The 20,579-nt window shown below is 30.3% G+C and overlaps 1 protein-coding gene and 1 long non-coding RNA gene across 5 annotated transcripts in view; one reads left to right on the top strand and one right to left on the bottom strand.

Moving 5' to 3' along the window:
- LOC108723682 (uncharacterized) overlaps positions 1 to 4,681 on the top strand; it is a 15,853-nt gene extending 11,172 nt beyond the window's left edge. The window contains exon 3 of the long non-coding RNA XR_001936661.1: positions 4,669 to 4,681. This is a non-coding gene — a long non-coding RNA (uncharacterized lncRNA). The remainder of the gene's footprint in view (positions 1 to 4,668) is intronic.
- Fur2 (furin-like protease 2) overlaps positions 1 to 20,579 on the bottom strand; it is a 423,713-nt gene that overhangs the window by 346,557 nt on the left and 56,577 nt on the right. The window lies entirely within an intron of this gene.

Here is a 20,579-nt window from a genome sequence, read left to right as displayed (position 1 = left end):
CGTCGCCTCGGTCACGACGTCGTGCCCTGGATGATGTGAAATAGCGAGAGTTCACGACCTCGTTTCTACCTCGAAGACGTCTATCATATTGCTAACTGCACATAACGGTTAACAGGATTATTTATGTTGATAGTTCAATGTTCTTCTATCTTTTTGAATCCCGTGAATTTTTTATCAATACAATATTATGTTTTTGCAAAATGAAAATGTCTAAGGTTTAGAAATATAAAACTCTATAATTAGATACGCAAAGAATAAGATAAAATAGTAATGATACTATATTTTAGAGAAAGATACATTAAAGTAATCAATTATTTTACAACTAGAATTTAAAAGTCCAGGAAAATAATAATAAATTTAATGAAATCTTTTTTAAATATTGTGTTTTACATATAACTTATAAGCAGTTAGGTACATATATTTTAAGCAGTTAAAAGAGGAGAAATTTAATAAATTGAGCTTTCAAAAAGTAAATAGATAACAATAAAGCACCTATTTTAGGTAGTTCTTGCACGCGTTCCAGGATCGGAGAGAGAACTACTGAAGAAACTGTATAGTAAATCTACTTGTAAAGTACAGAATGTTAGAATAGTTTGACATACGAACGACTGGATGCGGCGGCGACTAGACAATTGCTTTATCGGAAGTTCCGTGAGAAAAGCGGCGGGAATTTTGTTACAGCAACACAATCGGAAATTGCTTTGATTTATCAACTCGTTTTCGTTGCACATCTATCAAGACAATCTATTTTGATAAAAACTAAAATAGACACTACAAAAATGGTTAAATAGTTAAACAATACCATTTGATAAATTCTCTCATCATGCATTTATATTTAACGTACATATTAAATATTTTCATTCAAATCAAATAATTTTCAATTTCGAAAACTATTTATTTAAAATAAAAGAGGTACTAAAGAAAAATATTAAAATAATATGATGAGAATAAATGGAATAGAATATGAATAAACATTAGTTCTAGAAAAAATGTCTTTTTTTAATTAAATAATATTTAAAAATTGGTAAAAAATAGTAATTGTATTTAAAATTTATATATAATTAGGATATTGATTTTATGTGTTCACGAGAAAAAAAAATATAAATTTAATAGTATTATTCACTAATGCACCTATCTAGATTCGAGAGAATTGAAATGACTGGTCTATATCTAAACTAATACCGTTTATTGTGAATTTATAAAGACGGATATGCTTAATTCTCTTAACATTGGAATTTTCTTCTCATAAAAAAATATGGGAACTACCTCCATTCAAAATTATTTGATTTTTAACAAAGAATATAAAATTTGTACACAGAAAAAAAGGTTTTCTCTGCCGCAGCTGATCTTAGTTCGTTATAATATATTTACTGCCGTAACTATAAATTTATAAATTACAGCGAAATGGTTTGCTGCTATAATATAGATATTACAGTTAAGACATTAGCTATAATACCTATATTTTAGCTGTACATATTTTACATCTGCCATTTAGTTACCACATGCAGTTTTTAGTTACGACTACATTTTTTTTCCGTGTAAATCTTTCATATATTCACAAATTATAAAGTCATAGAATTTAATAAATGCGGGAGTATTATTTATTTAAACTAATAAATGCAATAATAATTTACAAAGAAGCTTCATTTAGGTAATATATTATTTATCAAATAAAATATTGAACAATTAAATTGTAATGTTTGCAATCTTTGCAATGATATTAACAATTCTTACAATACTTCTTAACAATTTAAATATTAAAAACATCAGAATTTGTTCATGAAATTGAAAGAAGTATAGTATAATTAAATATCTGACTCTAATACCGAATCGAGTTAGCAAGCGATATTTTAGATCTTTTCATGGAACTACATTCGTAGGGAACAAAGGAATAATATAAGGATCAGATAAGGATAAGGAAGGTAGAGCCATTTTATTATCACTATTATACGCGGCGAATTAGATTATTACAGAGGGCTTACAGGGGATTGCCCTTGTCTCAATTATCACTAACTGCATGTTTCCATATCTCCAAGGTAGTCATATCCTTTTACGCTCAATTAGTTTGCGTCCTTTACGTCTACATGCCGCCCCATTAGCTTTGAATTAATACATCGAGTTCAAGTATTCATCAAAAACAGAAGTTAAAACCGGACCGTCTCACGAAACTTTGGAATCAGGTCAAACTGACTTCATCCATATTCTTCGCTCGTTCCCGCCGTCCCAAGAGAATTACGAGACATCGCGGAATTTCGCAATGATCTCACGGCGCCGTGCGACAATACGAATCGGAGTCACTTATGTGTCTCGAGAACAACCCCACATGGGACGCATTATATGGGATATATGATATAGAAGATCAAATATACACATATTGAGTGAGGAGATGAAGTAAAAACACATTAGTTTAAGTGATAAACTTACAGATGATACAACCAAAATCAAATTTCAAGTAATAGAAATTAATAAAACCGTAATTATAATATGAAATCAATAAAACTGTAATCAATAATAACTATAAAAATGGCAAAAAATTATAAAAATGACAGACATAAATGAATCGTGGAATTTTTTCATCATTTCCAAGTCAATCAAAATTAATTACGCGCATTCTAAAATTCAAATTGCCGAAAGATGCAATAGGATGAAGCGAAACTAAAAAAAAAAGGAAGAAGTATTTTGCATGAAAATTGTTCGCCGCAGTTTCAATGCGTCGCCGCGAAAGTAAATTCTATCATTTAATCGTGAAATTTTTATATCGAACGCTTCAACTACATCACCGCTCGCGCAGTAATTTTAGAGTCGCGAAAAAGCTTGCGATGTCACTGCGAGACACGAACGTCGTACGAGGTTCTAGGTGCTATTGTCGTAAAGCTACGTTCGTAGATACAATGTTTGCTCCATGAATCTAACGTTAAATCTTCTGTCTTCCCTCACTCTCTCCTCCTCTCTCTCTCTCCTCTCTCTCTCTTCGACTATCTCTCTATGTCTGATGCTTTGATAACACTGGTGCACCAACTATGCACGTGAAACATGCGCGAGACGATCGCGCGAGTCTTGATTACTAGGCACGAAACAGTTACGTCAGTTAACGACATCCTCGCGCCTAAGTGCAAAGGCACATATTACCGAAGTTTCTCTTCCCCGAATGGCGGCAGGAGGTGACGACGACAGACGTAAACCTACTGTCGACGTTCCAGTTAGACCCTTCTGCGAAAACAGTTCAATTTAACTTGGCCACCATTGCTCCAACCTTGAAGCACGATCGTAAACCATTCTATAACTCGCCAAAAATTCGCTAGCAATTCTATGGAAATTACGAATGGACCTTTGTATGTTAATTAATAAAAGATAAAGGTGCAAGATTCAATCACCGATTCATTATAGAATACAAATTTCTCTAAAAAATGTTGCGGTGCAACAGTACCTAAATTACAAACTGCTTCCCTCAAATCAATCTTCGATGATGAATGAAGATGAATGATTGAATTTCCTTTCTTTTAAAACAAAAGGTAAAATTCTAATTCGAGGTTTATATATAATGACTAATTACCATAAATTTCAAATCTATTTGAAATATGAAGCGCCCTTATTAGAATTCAAATCAACTGTAGCTTCGTTATCCAAATTGGATCATGATGATTGTACGTGCTTCATATCCTATTCATGTATTTCCATAAATAAGAAGGATAAAGTACGTATAGATATGCCAAGTACATTACGTTGTAATTGACGCCTCGCAAAATCGCGTAGCGCACTTTCTGCGCTTATACAAGATACATCTCGGACAAGAAAAAGTACCCAAATGAAAAATGACAGGAAGCTCGAATGAACCAAAGAATAAAAAGAAGAGAATAATGTAGAACTAGATCGGCAAAATTAGAGAAAAGCAGTACAGGAAAAGAGCAATTTTGCTGAAGTACCTAAAAATTTAGCTGAATATAGATCTGAAAATAATTTTGTAGAAATTTCAAGCATAATAAACAATGCTGCAAAAAGTTTTTTTTATATTCTAGCAATCAGTTTAAACGTTCTTTATAATAATTTTAATGGTTCAACAAAAATTTTCAGATCTGTTCCTAACTAAATTTTTAGATACTTCAGCAAAATTGTTCTTTCCGTGTAAAAAAAATGTTCTGTGATGCAGGTCTCGACGTACGTAGTCGCAAAAGGAAGTTAAGGTGGTTGCGCAATAAAGAGTCACTCAATTCCGACTCTCGTGAGAGCCAACGACAAAGCTAATTGCACACCTTCGAGATCTCGTAATATAACGGATTAAGAGAGCGCACGAGTTCGAAATTAGCTCACCAGTCACGAGAGCGCTTTACCTTCACGTCGCTCAATAGATGAATGGCGAGCGAGAAAGAAAAAGAGAAAAAAAGACAGAAAGAGAAAAAGAAGACATGGAGAAAAAATCTCTAATCGCTTCGTCAAACGTATATAATCTCTTTAGCAAAATCAGCGCGAGAACAAGATAAAATTATTCAGTTAACTTTTTCAGGCAGAAACGAAGAGGGATCTACTGCGAAATGAATATAATCGTGTTCCACTTTCAGAAAAAAATAGATTTTTTAATATTATATACATTTTTTTAAATGTCATCTTTCGAATCTTTAAAATACCGTTAATATAGTTCGTTATTAAATAAATGGCGAGCAAAATTAAGAGAAAAAAATAAGAGTTTAAAGCTTTATAATTTTTCCTGTTTTAAATATATATTTAAAATTAAATAATCTATAATACTTTCAGAATTCCAATTTTTCCTCTTTATGCCTTTATATAAATATATATATATATATATATAAATTAATATTTCAATACTAAATTGTTAATGAAAGATAACATATTTAATAAAAAAAAAATTAAATTAATGATATAAAAAAATTATGGCTATATATTATATTTCAACATGAAGTATGCTTTGTAGGCTGAAGAATATCATTTAAGACCGACAATGCAAATTAATTTTAATTGTATTCTCCCTTGACTATTAAAAATGAATGAAGACTAAGCGGTAGAAATTTTTCTCTTTATAGTCTAAGACGCCCTTCGGATTCGTCATTTCGATAACTGATTTCAATGCTTAGTAAAGCTTCGAATAATTAAGATAATACAACGCATAGTATCGATGGCTGTGTGTGAGAAGCTCTGCAGATTTTTCACAAATTCGCTCGATTCAATGTAAAAAACTAACTTTTTTATGGTGATAATTAATCATGAAATTCATACACTGTTAAATCTATAGTGTCAAATTTAACTTAACGTGAGTCGCCATAGGTCATATATGCTCAATCATGTTATTTTATACTAAAACAATAGTTATGTTTAACACTATACAGTGTCAATTTGATACTATAGTGTCAAATTTAGCTATCATTTTGATAAAAATAATGATATATTTAGTAGAAGCAGTAGCGACTCACGTTAGGTTAAATATTTGACGATAGATTTAACAGTGTACAACTGCGTCATGCAATGAAATAACCAAACGAATTAAAAGATTAACAATTTGCTAAGTTCCTCAAAAAGGTTCTGAATATATCACGTAATTTTTATTTTAAACGAAAAATTTCATTATCATTTCCAAAATAATATTTTACATTCTAATTTTTTTTACAAGTATAAATCGCCACTTAATTCTTTTAATGGCCACTGTTTTAAAATTAGCTCTTTCTTCAGTAGCAGATATTTCGAAAATTTGATACGTAAAATTTAGTTAATTTTTTTCAAATATGTTAATATATTTTATTGCCAAATGTATATTTATAAATTAAAAAATTTTGCATATTCGAATCAAAGATATCGCAGAAATAGAGATATACATATAACGATAACATGCAGAAATTTAAATTTATGTTTATTGCAGTTGGCGTTCAACGTAATTGCGGATGTGTCACAATATTTATGTCAATTTATAATAGAAAATCCGATGTTATACAAAATCGGATTAGTGGTAGGACCCTCTCATGCATACAGGTTGTTCGAGAAGCGTTACATATAATTGCTTGTCGATTTTTACGTTGACTCGTGTAATCGGATAGCGTAAATAAGCTGATGATTTTTACAATGCTTTTATTGCAAAGCACGCGAAATAACGTACATTCCGATTTTACAAATAATTTCCCTGATCACTCTCGATATTAACATGCGGACAGAGCAAATCATTCTCATGGGAGATAAATGGTCGCGACGGGAAAGCAGTTTCCGTCAATACAACCAATATTGACCCCAGGGTTTCTGATGTCCTGCTTCCTTGTTTATAATTGAGAAAAAATATAGGCTTATTATATTAACATGATTATTTTCTCTAAAATCGCATGTCCAAAAATTTAAAAACTTTCGCTCGTTATCATTACTTTCTTAAAATCAATCAATAATTCAAAAATCAACAAATGTTACAAATATAATCTGCATAACATTTTCTTGTCTAGCTTTCATATTAATAAAAAATATTTATTTTCTTTATCTCTCATGTAAGACAGAACAATGCAGATTTTTCGAAAAATCTCAATAAATTCGGTGTTTCTGTTGCTAAATATAGATAGCGTATGAAAATATAAATAAAAGGAAATGGAGTGCGTGTTTTGTACGCTGACACCAAATAAAACGTCCGACTTCTGCGATTCGACTGGATAAAAGCTCACCGAACAAGATCTCTATCCGCAAAACGAATCTTGCTCAGCAGGTTACTCGGAACTCTACAGAAACTCGATGAAGGAAAAAAAAGGAAAGGCAAGTACAGGACGTTTGAAGAGATGGAGCTTCTTCGAGGGCCTCTCTATCTTGGGAATTTATGCGAGCCTTGGCACCGATTCCGAAGAGCAGCGAGAGTCGGCCAGAGATTGCGCTATCGACGTAGAACGAACTTCAACACCCGAATGAACCACTTCTCAACAACCCTCAGCTCTCTTTCATATATACGAATAGGTATGTAATGAAGGAATTTGCAAACTGTTAAGACGCCATATTACAAAAATGAGGAAAATTATAAATCAACTGAGAACAGTTTATTGCTTTCTTTGCAAATATTGTAGACCAGGAGTGAATTTTAAGTGCTATCGGTATTCGAATAATTGTTTAATAATTAATTACGGTCAAAGTTAAATAGAATAATATATTTTTATGTATTTCTAAATTAATTAATTTCAGATATATGACTGCGCGCCGATTACTTTCAGATTTGCAACACAATTAAACTGAAATAATAATAATCCTTCTAAATTAAATTCATAAAGTATCTTTACGAACAGAAGATAGTTTTTTTTATCTTTTATATTAACTTTTGACCAAAGTTATAGTTCGCGAATCAGTTCATTACGCACATGTGAAAAATCACGGTGTTGCAACATCATGAAATTCTTGGCACGGGAAATCGGCAAATACATGAACACATGTGCTGCTCGCTCGATTTACGAGCTATCGCGAATAAATCATATCCGTACATATATACATACTGTTTGGCTTATCGTTATCGCCGATCGACGAGAATATCGGTCCGTATACGATGCAGAAGTTCACGTAAACTGCTGCCGCATCGAACTTTTGAAGCACGTTCGATATTAAATTGCAACGCGATGTCGACGAATAAGTCCATAACTGTCTGCTTGTTCGCGCGACAGCTAAATATCTCAGAGCTTCTAAAATTCAGTTGAAGAAGTTGAAAAAAAGTTGAGAGAAGTAGTTCATTATTATTTGCACTCTCGATATACAAATATATACACCTATAGATATATAAGGTATGTACAGAAGGTTCGTGAACTGATGATACAATCGAGAAGGAAGTGATTCTACATATATGAAAAAAAAGTAAAAAATGTAGAATATGATTTTTTTATATATGACGTTTTGTTTCCGAAAAAATCGATTTTAAAGCCATATTAGCCAGATACGTGTGCACTTTACCTAATGTGATCAGATATTTTCATTGCAAATCTAAAACGGATAACTTTATCAAGCGTGAAAGGGAGATATATGGATGATGTAAAGATAAATACAATGATAGTAATTTATTTTTAAAAAACAATACAATTATTTATATTTCATTCAAAATTATCTCCTTTAAAGGATTGTGACTCTTTAGAAATGTCGGTACGAAATTCCTGGCAACTGAAATTAATTTTTGTTCTTAATATTGTTTTTAAAATACAAACTCAAAGTTGAGTTTTCCCCGTTAGTCACACTTTATTTATTGCAAAAAAACTCATTCAACTGTTGCATTATCTTATTCTTGAAAGCAATAATACATATTCATATGTGATTTTACAATTTAGTGTTTATAAAATATTTTTCAGTGGAATATTTTTACTATTTTGCTAAAATCAAGACATTTAGTCATGCTTGACTGGATAGCAAGACAAACGTTGAAAGCAGGATGTCCTGTCAAAATCAGACCGTCTGATCACATTAACTATGCCTCGACTTAATGAATCTCGTTGTAGACTGCTTCCCCCCCCCCCCCCCCCCCCTCTCTCTCTCTCTCTCTTCATTTTTATGTTTATTATTGTACTGAGCAATCAAGCATATACAACAAAAAGAGAATATTCGCATGATAAATTTTATTACTTTATAAATTACTTAATAAATCATTTATTATATTGTTTACAAATCGTTGAAAATATTGCACGTTCTATCGAATATACAATTCTGCTCTTCGAAGTAAACTACGTGAACGCTTTCTAACGTGTTTTATTGCTTTAATTTATTAATTAAATTCGTACCCGGTGAATATTTAAAGTCGATTTTCTCTAAAATAAAATCTCACATAAAAAAATGTTCTACGTTTTTGATTTATTTTTTCACGATGAATCACCCCCATCCCGGTTGTACCATCAGTTCATAAAAATCTTGTATATAAATAAATAAAGGTAATTAATTCGGTCGACACGTTGATATTTAATTACTTAGATCCAATAATTATTAATTAAAAGATCTACCTTCTTATTTTAAACAGAAGTCGAAAGTACAATAATACTTCGACAATAAAATGTTTTTGCATATTCGTTAAAGGTTTAATCTAATGCCTCTAATATTGTCAATATCTATTGCAGATAGATACCATGTCTGCGGTTCGTTAAATATACGCTTTTAAGATACATTGTATGTGTTCAGGAAGATATATATATATTTATATACGCTTGCGTGACGATAATGAGATAGCGACGAGCGATTGTATGCATGATAACAAGATCCTCAAACTGACGACATAAAGGAGACGCGAAGAAGATCGATATATCGTTCGACTTACAATAGCTATCAACTATCTACTTATCTAGTTATCTCCAGGTAAACTCGGTCGCACGATGAAAATCCATCTTCGTGTATATAACAACAACCGTTTTTCATTAGTCCTAACCGCGAACAATAATTCTCAATTTATTAAGTTTTAAATTTACATCTAGCAGCTGCTCATCGATTAAAACTTATACTTGATTGTTATCTATCCCATTAATTTCCTGTTATCTCACGATGCATTCATTTTTCTCTGTTATTGAAGTCCTGAGAGAATCATTACTCTAGAATCTAATAAAACGTGAAAAAAACTACTTCCTCTTTATGCTTCTTCTGTTATTATGATATATATAGACCTCATTTGACATTTTTATTTCTTCCCTTGATGATAAATGGACTTAGTCAATAATTATATACAGTTGCTGTATACAGTTATTATATACATTAATAGTTGCTAAGAGATTAGCTCGTTCTCAACCTGTTCAGAGTGATCCTGTTCCTTGCTAATTGTCGCAAACGTAGCCGATAGAATTGATTGCGTCGCAAAAAGTAACCTCGTATTAAAACAGTCAATGAAGGCTTTTCAGTCATCGTTCCTGCGAGTCTAAGATCTAAGAAACACGTTGCTAATTGCAGACGCAATTAACAAGAAATATACATGATCGCGGGAGTATTAACGTTTCCTGCCCTAGTGTTTATTAGGTTATCTGATAGGAAGTTACCGCATCATAAGGTGTACTTTGCTGCAAGATAGCAAAGGGATGCAAGATCAAACGCATCGTTATGCTCGATTACACGCATCCTCCGCGGCGACGGCGCCCTAATTTGTCCGGGCATTTCGATATGTTAATCAGTCGCTTGTGTGTCAATAAGATTCGCGTGACGACATCAAGCACCATCAGCGCGCCGCCGTCCCGCATTCGCTTTGCCGGAGAAGCGTTTGATCAAATTCGTTACAGAGATTGCGGTATGATAAATTGATAGCAATGTTTGTGAAACTTTAATACTTATAGAACATTCATTATTATCGCAGAAAAGTCAATGTGCTATTCATAATATCTTACAGAGAGAGAGAATATATCTTACAAAGAATATATCCTATGAGAAAAAATCATGAAGCTCAATAAAAGTAAAATAATTTTGAGAATGATTAATATTAATATTATATATTAAAATATAATATATTATATTAAAAACTCTTGTTATTAAATTCCTCCCATCATCGGGAAAACCAATAGAAAATAAATAAATTAATACATTCAGTTCCATAAATCCAGAGATAACACTAAACTATATTTGGATTCTCTTTCTCTTTCTTTCTCTCTCTCAAATAAAAATAAATATAACAGATTTCATTTCTAATGCTCATACACAGATGTTACCTGTTAGATTTAAGATCTAAAATTCCATATGTTATAAACTAAAAAGATTTAATGAAATTGAACCTACACAATATTTTAAAAAAATATATATATTAAAAAATAATATTATTTAACAATTAAACTTTTATTAATAAAAGGGATTTTAAAAAAAGCTGCTACTATTTCTTCTATTATTTACTGTGCGTTTTAAAAATAATGCAAGAGCAGATAATAAAATGCCAGTCATTTCTAAGTTTATACTTACGCAGTCATTAAGTTACTTGAATTTCAAAAACACAGCAAGAAAAATATTTAAAATAAAGTTTCATGTTTCCTGAAATGGTTTAATAATCCTATTTTAATTACAAACAAAAACAAGCTAAGCTGAGGAGAACAAGATAATTATATATTCATATAAAATCTGATCCGTTAAAATATGTTGTTGTGTGTGGAGATTTTTCATAATATTATATTATACACATATATTATAGTACACGGAAAAAAATTTTGTTCATTTTTGGTCCAATGAATAATCGTTAACCAATGTCCGACTTAATGTAGTTAATTCATTGATACAATAACTGGATTCATTTATACAACTATATATTCATTCTTCCAATAAATTCTAGGAATAGTTTTATAATCTAAATCATTATGAAAATTCATTGGACCAATTTTCATTATTTTTTCATAATTCAATGAATATTTTATTGTATTTACAGTTTTGGTTCAGTGTAACATGTGATATTACATATATGTCACAGACATATTTATTGCAAGTTTTGCATAATTTCACAAATGATGTTAAGTCTATTATCAATAAATGTATTTACTGATTAAATAAATTATGAAGAATTATATTAAAATTTAGAAAAATACAAACAATTAATAATTATTAGCGTTTCTTATTAAATTCTTTTTGTTCTCATTAAATAATTTAAATTAATTATTGCCTCAAATTAAAATATAATTTGTTACTCATCGATACATGATGTAATGAAGTGTATGAACTACATTGATCTATAAATAATGTATAAAGTAGGAATATATAACAAAGAAAAGAACATATCTATAAGAATTACCCTGCAATTACTCCGTCGTTACCCAATGCTTCTTATAGGCCTTCTTCTCCTCCTCTCGGATCTTCTTGTCATAAAACTCACACACGTTCACTCACAAAAATGAGTAAATTGTGTTCGCGAATCGCACAACACTTTACATTCCCGACACTCCCGATATTAATCGCGGACGATGCGTATTTTACTGCACTGCAACGGAAAACCAAAAGCTTCGAGAGCCGTTTATGTTTTATCACATAATCGGTAATAGCACATTTATTTATTAAAATTTGTGATAATTTCTAATTTCAATAATTATAGAAAATTGTAGTTATCTCATGATACTTATCGCAATTTTAAGACGATAATACGACGCGAAATTCGAATTACTAAACAGGTAATTGTATTTTTCAGGAGTATTACAAAACAACGACTCATAATTCCTGTTCCTTATCGCTTTGATTTATGCTATAGGTTAAACGATTTGTACGAAAAGCACAAATTGTCTACATCGATAACATTGAACCGTTGCCGCTATATACACTTAGTCGTGAGAAGCAATTACTCGCACTTGTTAATTAACATTAAGGTAAACGGCTCAGTGATCAGACATGTACCCTATGCCTATAAAACACACAAAATCTATATTATTAATCTCAAACGCTTTTCTTATCATAATATCATAATTTGATTGTACTTAAAAATTACAAATAAATTATAATATTATATTTAAAAATGCATATAAGATTAATAATATTACAAATAAGTAAAATTTTATATAGATGTGCGGACATAAATACATGTTCGTTCCAGAACGTTTACCTTAGTGTTTCTCATTATAGAACGATCACGTTTCGAAAAATACCGTAATACACGGAGCAGGACACGCCATTATTATCTGCTAGATACGAATCTATCTCGCTGCGTAATGATAACGCGGCGATTTTATGTACATAATAATGTCTTAACGGCTAACATCGCACCAAAACAAGCTTCAAGACTCCACGCCACGCTGGTTTACTTGGAAATATTTAACGTTTTGAAAACAATACGATGTCGAATATTCGTTATTCCTTTCGTGTGAAAATAATTTCGACTATTATGCTTTACATTTTGCGCTTTATTTTTATGAATTAATTAACATTACCTACAATGTGAAAAATTTTTATAAAGTTACGTGAAAAATGAATGTAAAAATTACACAATTCGTAACGGAAATATATGTATTTCCATTATGAATCGTGATTTTTGCACCTATTATTCGTATAATTTTATATACTTTTTTACAGCCATTGAGACAATAATAACACCACTGTGTTGAATTTGAAAAAATTAATTTTAAATAAAAAAAAGCACGTATCATTGCCTCACTAATCAATACATAATACATAAATATTATCACATACATTATCGTTCAAGATACAAAAAAATGAAAAATATATAGAGAATAGTACTCTATAATTATTTTACTATTGTAATGCTTGAGAAACTTATTCTTAGAGATAAAGAGAGAAAGAGAGAGAGCGAAAGAGAAAGAGGAGTGTGTGCTTTGTAGAGTAATTTAAGAGTTACGAAAATACACAGCTATTATTAAAAAGCTATTAATATATTATACATATGATTCTCTCAAGAATTAATTGATGAATCGCGAAAATTATATTTCAAGCTATGTGCTAAAATAACTTTATTTTAGTTAAATCGCAATCACAAACTTGAATACTGACACTCAAACATATTCATTTTACTTAATTGACAGAAGCGTACCAAGAAATTAAAATTAATTTTAGAAACGGTTAATTTCTCATTAGGAATACGATTATAAATACAGCGATAATTTAATTATTCATTGACTAAATTCATTGTTTTCATAAATACTGTAGGAAATGTTGCTGCAAGAAATCTGCAAGATTACGCATCGGCATTAACAAATTAATATTTGTGTGTAATTATCAGTATATCTATAATAAATGTATGTCAAATTAAAATTCATAATTTATAAAATACATAAACTCTCTGCGGATAAAATTAATCCATTGTTTGATATATTGAGAAACCCATTTGGTTGAATCAAACAAAACTTTTTGGTTAAACGATTTTGTTGATTGAATTTATAATAGGTTGCATTAACAAAAAGTTATATCATCAGAAACAAGTAAAATGCAATAACCAAATTTTTTGGTTGCATGAATTTGTTCGTTTTAATAAAATTTCATAGTAGCAATGATAAACGCATTCTCATTGTTTTTGAAACAATTATATTCGTTATTAAACATGCTAGGCAACACAAGATACCGTTAGTAGGAAAAAACCTCTCTCATGTTAACATGAACTCTTTCAAACCTCAATTAGGACTTCTATATATATAGTTGACGCGGCCTGTAGCGTTAACGGTTTCTTATCCTAGCTTCAGCACTGAAGAAAAAATTTGGTAATAGCTATTAAATGTTCAATAAATATAACTAAAAATAATTTTACTTTTCTTAATATTTAGTAAGTATTACCAAACATAATAATATAATCAACTGTTTGATAATAATTAGAGGAAAGTCGCTGATACTGACATAGGTCTCCTAAAGTGACACCCCCTTATTTCTCAGAAACTAACTATTGCACTTTATTAATACTAATAAAATCATGATCTGTTTAGCTAATTAAAGAAGTACAACTCATAATTCATATATTTATGACTTGTTTCTATACCAGCTAAAAACGAATTCTATGAATGTGAAAATAAAATTCTTACGATTTTCTTTTGCAAATTGCGTGGTTTAAATAATAGACCATATTATTGATAATATTACATCATTTTAAATGCTTGTAGTTTCCTAAATAAGTTTTATTTATATTATTTTTTCTCTTAGTCTTTTCATAATACGATTTTAAATTTAAAATTGGGGTGCAGCATAAACACTGTATGTAAAACAGATCATGAGCTAACTTAATCTTTATAATGTTGCTTTATAGTCTATTAAGTCAAATAAGTCTATTGGAACTGAAGGTAATCATGGATATATGGAAAATCTCTTGAAAAACTATTGCATTATATATTTGTATCTTGCAGAACAGCATAAAATAAATATGCATATAATTCAATAAAATGTTTTATAACGAAGTGAAAAGATTCTGGAAAATCTTATATACATTCACTTGTAGGTACTTTATACAGATAATGCTTGTAAAATAAAAAGAATATGAATAGGTACGTAGCATTACTGCCTACGGTGTCAAGTTTTGAAGCCCATTTTGTCAGAAGCTCATTTTTACTTAGGTACCTTACGAAAAAATTAATTATTGCAAAATTGCAAACAGCATTATAAAAACTGCATATACTATCTGATAGAAGACACTTTTCAGTTTGTACTTACGTTTTTAAAGTTTTATTTTTATCTTTTGTTTAAGAAACATTGTCTAAAAACAAAGTGGTATTGGCGGTATCGGCGACTTTCCTCTACTAATATTTGGAAAAGTAGAATTATTTTTTATTATATTAATCGAACATTTATTTTACTCAACATTTGGTAATTATTACCAAACTCTTCTTTCAGTGAGAGGTCTTATACTCTAATCAACTTTAGTTAATAAGATGCAAAATTAATAAGAAAATTTAATAACATTATATAACAAGTTTAATATTTGTTGAATAAAATTTAAATAAAACACTAATCAAAAATTTAGTTTCATGTACAATTAACAATTTGTCCATTGAATCAAAATTTTATGTTAATATTACCAAATTACCCAACTAGATTTGCTACGTCAACTATAAAAGATTTGTTTGCCTATTTCTTAACAAAAAATTAGTTGATTTAATCAAATGTTATTTTTCATTTAACCAAATAGGTTTCTTAATGTAGATAAATTTTTATCGTCTAACGATGATTTAAGCATCGATGATAGATTGATTCATTGCATAAACACGTAATATCGACAACGACGACGACGACGACGATGACGACGACGACAATGATGACGAAAATTAATCCCTTTGCGGATATCGGAACGCCGCATCGTTTCGTTTCGGGAAAATTACAAGCGATCTAATCATGGTTTTATCACGGCAATAAAGTAATACGCGACGGTAATTTACGCTTCATCGTTGGTGATAATATAAAACGCGCGGTTGCCCGCGTACGAGATGGATGGTGAATATAACCTGACTAAGAGGGAGAGAGAAAGAGATCAATAAATCGATAACAAATCGTTAAACGTGAAATAGAGATGGAACGCCGGCTCGTCGTTTCCCACTTTGCGGATTGCGCGTCAGGAAAATCAGTTTGACGGCGAACAAAAGTATGATTCGTACGTCGTGGCGGTGCTTACGCCGTTGTGCGAGAATTGAAGAGTTCGGTATTATGAGCGGTCTATCGACCGCAATTGTCGGTTGTCGCTCAATACACGTTGTGTAACACGAATAACAGCCGCTCCAAAATTATTCGAGCGTACCGATTGCGTCGCAATGTTGCACAAAGCAATTTGAAACCTTATCATTTAATTTTATAGTTTAAAAATATAATTGTTTCTTTTTTATTTCGTTTGTATCTAAATTAAATCAGAAACAAAATAATAAATTATGTTTCTGTTAACAAGTAGTTCGCATCCATATTTTTTCATCAGGATAGTAAAAGACTGATGATAAAAAAGTAATACTATGCTGTAGCATAAACCATTAAAAATTGAGAAATTTTATCAATTTAAGTTTCAGACAGGCAAAACTTTGTTTTTCAATTAATTTCTACATGGAGCGTAACGAAACTTTCGGTTAATTAATTACCGGAATGTTTAACGTCAAAAAATTACCGACCTGTCTTGTCATTAAAGTATTAATTAGTAATTACTGGATATCTTTTACATGTCACAAAATGGTGATACTGGAATCAAATTCCATTTTATTTTCGCACGAGAAGCGCTTAATTAGAGCTTCGAACCTCTGCAATTGTATCTCGAGGTCTAATATCGAGTCGTGGCGCAGTTCGCAAATGCCGGCATTTCAATGTCGATTGAATGATTTCAGAGTTAATATCTGTAAGGAAACTTGTTTCGCCGCCGAATAGAGTTGGACCGGAGTTTCGGTCTGCCAATGCGGCAGGATTGCTAATTGCATCTGATGCTTTGACGAAGAAGATCCTGATTCTCGTTTCCGTATTTGTTCATTGCTATAAGGACTGCGAGAAACTTAGGGCACGAGGCTAGATGTTGATAAAGTTAAGATTATTGACACTCAAGAAAATAATTCCCAAACTTTAACTTTAAAATTATCTCCAAAGAAAAATCGATGTCTTTTTTTTTTTTAGATATAAGTGCATTTTATATGCTAGAATTATGGATTGAAATTTCTGTTAGCTCTCTTTAGTAATATAGATATGAAATATAAGACGCAACGATAACTCATACTAACGTGAGTACACACATTCAGATTAAAAATATATTTCGCTGATAAAACAAATAAAATTATATTTAAACTTTGTTCTCTCTTGCATCATAATTCTGTTGTTATTTATTTGATATCGTAATATCACACGAAATTTTATAATACATATAATTTATTGATGAGAACTGAGTGTATATTATCAAAATTAATTTAATAAAAAATAAAAATTATGTGATGCTTAAAATACTAATAATATAATTAATCATCTAATTGGAGCTAGAAATTGAGCGTTCCGATCGATCACCGATCATCGAATTGTCCGTCGTAACTTTGTAGCGATAGTTTTACAGTTTATAATAAATTTTACGCATCTGGTTGTAATAGCGTACTCGCCCCTCCGATCGCGGAGATTTATGGTTGCGCTTTAGACAAACCGGTAAGTTTACAACGCGCTTTATTGCCGAGCTCGTTAAACCTTCATCTTTGTAGACACAACGTTACTAATGCGTTACGGATTAGGTCACCATACGTCCTGCTTTTGGACAATGAACCATATGAACAAAAGTCAAGCAAAAGCTATTGTCTTTATTTATTCGGGAAATACCAACTAAAATAATAAAGAATAAATAAAAATATTTAAAATTGTATATTCATTCCTCGCGTAACTTGAAACGATAAAGAAAAAAGAGATAATTTATTATACGATACCTTGCCATTATACCTACTCGTATCAATGAAATTCCTATTGAAATACATGAATATAAATTTGATAAAATTTTAATTGTAAACTACAAATTTTTTCTTAATTATCCAGTATAGAAATGTAATACTATGTTAATTTCTCTGCAAAAATTCTTAATATGAGAAATCTCATATTAAAAAATTCCTACATTTCTTTAATTATTATCTGCTACCGCGCAGAATCCGTACAGCAAATACACAGAGGCAAATATAAATACAAATTGGGTCGATCCTGATTACGCGAGGTGTAAAAAGCGTATCCCCATCGAAAAATTTCGCTCGAAAATTGACTTTTCCAATCACAACTTGATCGTACATTACACGATGCCCTTGTCATGTAATAAAATCGAATTGATTGTAATCCAACGGACGTATTTTATGTTTCGGTCAGCAAACACGAATCACCGTGAACAATCGTGTCCTGCAATTACACGAACGAACAGACGCAATTTAATCTCAATTATTATCCGCGAACTATCTTGCTCTTCATCATACTTAGCAACTAAATAAATGTAGTATTTGTTGAGATATGTCTCCTTGAACTTTCACTGATAAAATCGATGCGGGGTGATCGCACACGGCACGTGGATGCATCCGATTATAATAATCACTAAGCAGAACTGTCGAGATAAGATTTTCATACGCTTACATATGCAAAATTTTTTCGCAAAATCAACATGTAGTAAAAATTGTCAATATTTCTGCCATCGAAATATGTGCCACCATTTGGTATCGATAAAATCAATTTTTTGTACCATTGTCTGCGTTGCAACAAAAAATATTCGACAATGTAATTATCATATTAATTAAATTATCATATTATATTCTATGTGTACGCACTAAAGAATTCAACACGACGATGGCTAAATTCTTTCAAAAAATAAAAAAACTAATTTAAATTTATCTTACTTTTTTGAATTTTTCTATTTGTTCATTCTTTTTTATTAAAATTTAAAGTGTAAAATGTGTAAAAGAAGCTTGATGCAACATCCATTTATTATATTATGGCATAATAAAAGCTTTCATATTTCAAAAATATAACATCACATATTATTGCAAAATCTCTTTAATTTCTTAATATTTCGATATTTTTTAATATTGAATTTTATCCAATAAATATATATGGCATTAATGTACTAGTCATCTATTGAGAGAAATTATTAAAAATATATTGATATTTGAGATAACGATATTTGAGTCTGATATTTCAATATTTTACCGGCACACTTTTATATCAGCACAATATGCTGTACAAAAAACACAAAATTTTCGGATATTACTTTCCGTTAAAAATGGAAGAGCAATTATGTGGACCAGAAATAGGTCGTTATATGTATAAAAGATTATTGAAGTTGATAATCCTCTAAAAAGTAGAGGATTAGGAGTGAAGTTAACTTTTAAGAAATTAATTTTTTTATGAGAAAAAATATAGGATAGAATGCAGCAATTTTCTATAAGAACAGCCATTTAGTAAAATTCATTCTATTATTAATATAAATAATTTTTTGCTATAATTAAACATTTTTATTCGCATATTATGTCATGATAAATGTATTGAGAAAAAAATATACTAAATTTTAATAGTACATTTGTTTAAATTGGCATTAGCTAAAAATATTTACTAAATATAAATATTTTTTTATACAATTTTTTTTATACAAGAATCATTAATTTTGTTATGTAATTCAACTATTATTTTTTTATTTAGTAAATATTTACCGTAAGTTCGGTTAGTATTATTCAAACAAATGATTATTAAAATTTAATACATTTTTCCTCAGTAGGTGTACATGTGCTGAAATTGAATTCTCCTTTCAAGCGAAATCGTGCGAATAATACTACAGTCATAAACTATTCCCGTTTTACAGCGCAAATGAGTATCAAAGTCACAAAGTGCTCTTATTTTACGATAATATTGATCCTGTTTCATGATATATATTCTCATCTAAAATAATACATACTGCTGACACAGTAAAATTCATGTCAAAATTATATACGCGGGATTACATTCCGAAAATATTAATTAAAATTAATTTAAATGTATATATATCAATAACAAAAATTCTTTAAAAATAGTACTGTCTATATTAAGATATTTGAATAAATCAAACTCAAATGAAGAACATTATCAGGTTGCTTCTCGTCCAGATAAAATGAACTGCAATGTTCACAAAATGTTAGCATTTAATGATGTATTAAAATACAGAGATAATTCGTGAACTCTCTACGTAGCTTCTTTGGAAGAAGAACCAATACTTCTTTTAACGTGACCATATCTATTTCCTTATTACATCACGATAATACTTCGGATTGAGACAAATTAAACACCACAATACGTTAAATGCTGAAATCAGCCGCTCGCGTGAAAGTAATGCACATAAGTCAACTAGATTGCCGAGTTTGACAGCGAGATTGCGAGATTGCTCCGAACTCGAAAGAGAAAGAGAAAGAATGAGACGATAGCAATAACGTAGCCAATGCAATTACCAGTTTTATGCGCGAGTGTGTGCTTAATGAGTCATAAGGCAAATGAATAAACGTGAGGAACTTTTTCTCGGATTCTTTATACGATACCTAAACAACTCCGAATATATATTAAAAATGTTTTATATAAATGATCACATTATTCTGTTAATGTGCGACTTACAAAAAAAAACTTTCTTACTTTTTAGTTGACAATTCTGTTATTTTAATCAGATTTTGATTATTCTAAACCATATTTTAATTAAAACACAATTTTTTAATTAAAAAATAAAAATTTTGTAAGTCAACAAAATCATGTCAAACATTTCTCTCAGTATAGTAAAATTAATTTTTGAGTGC

Source organism: Mycetomoellerius zeteki, unplaced genomic scaffold (genome assembly GCF_001594055.1).
Source record: "Mycetomoellerius zeteki isolate Tzet28-1 unplaced genomic scaffold, Tzet1.0 scaffold106, whole genome shotgun sequence".
Lineage (NCBI taxonomy): Eukaryota > Metazoa > Arthropoda > Insecta > Hymenoptera > Formicidae > Mycetomoellerius > Mycetomoellerius zeteki.
Note: the sequence above shows the minus strand (reverse complement) of the source record. Positions and strands in the feature narration are given on the sequence as shown.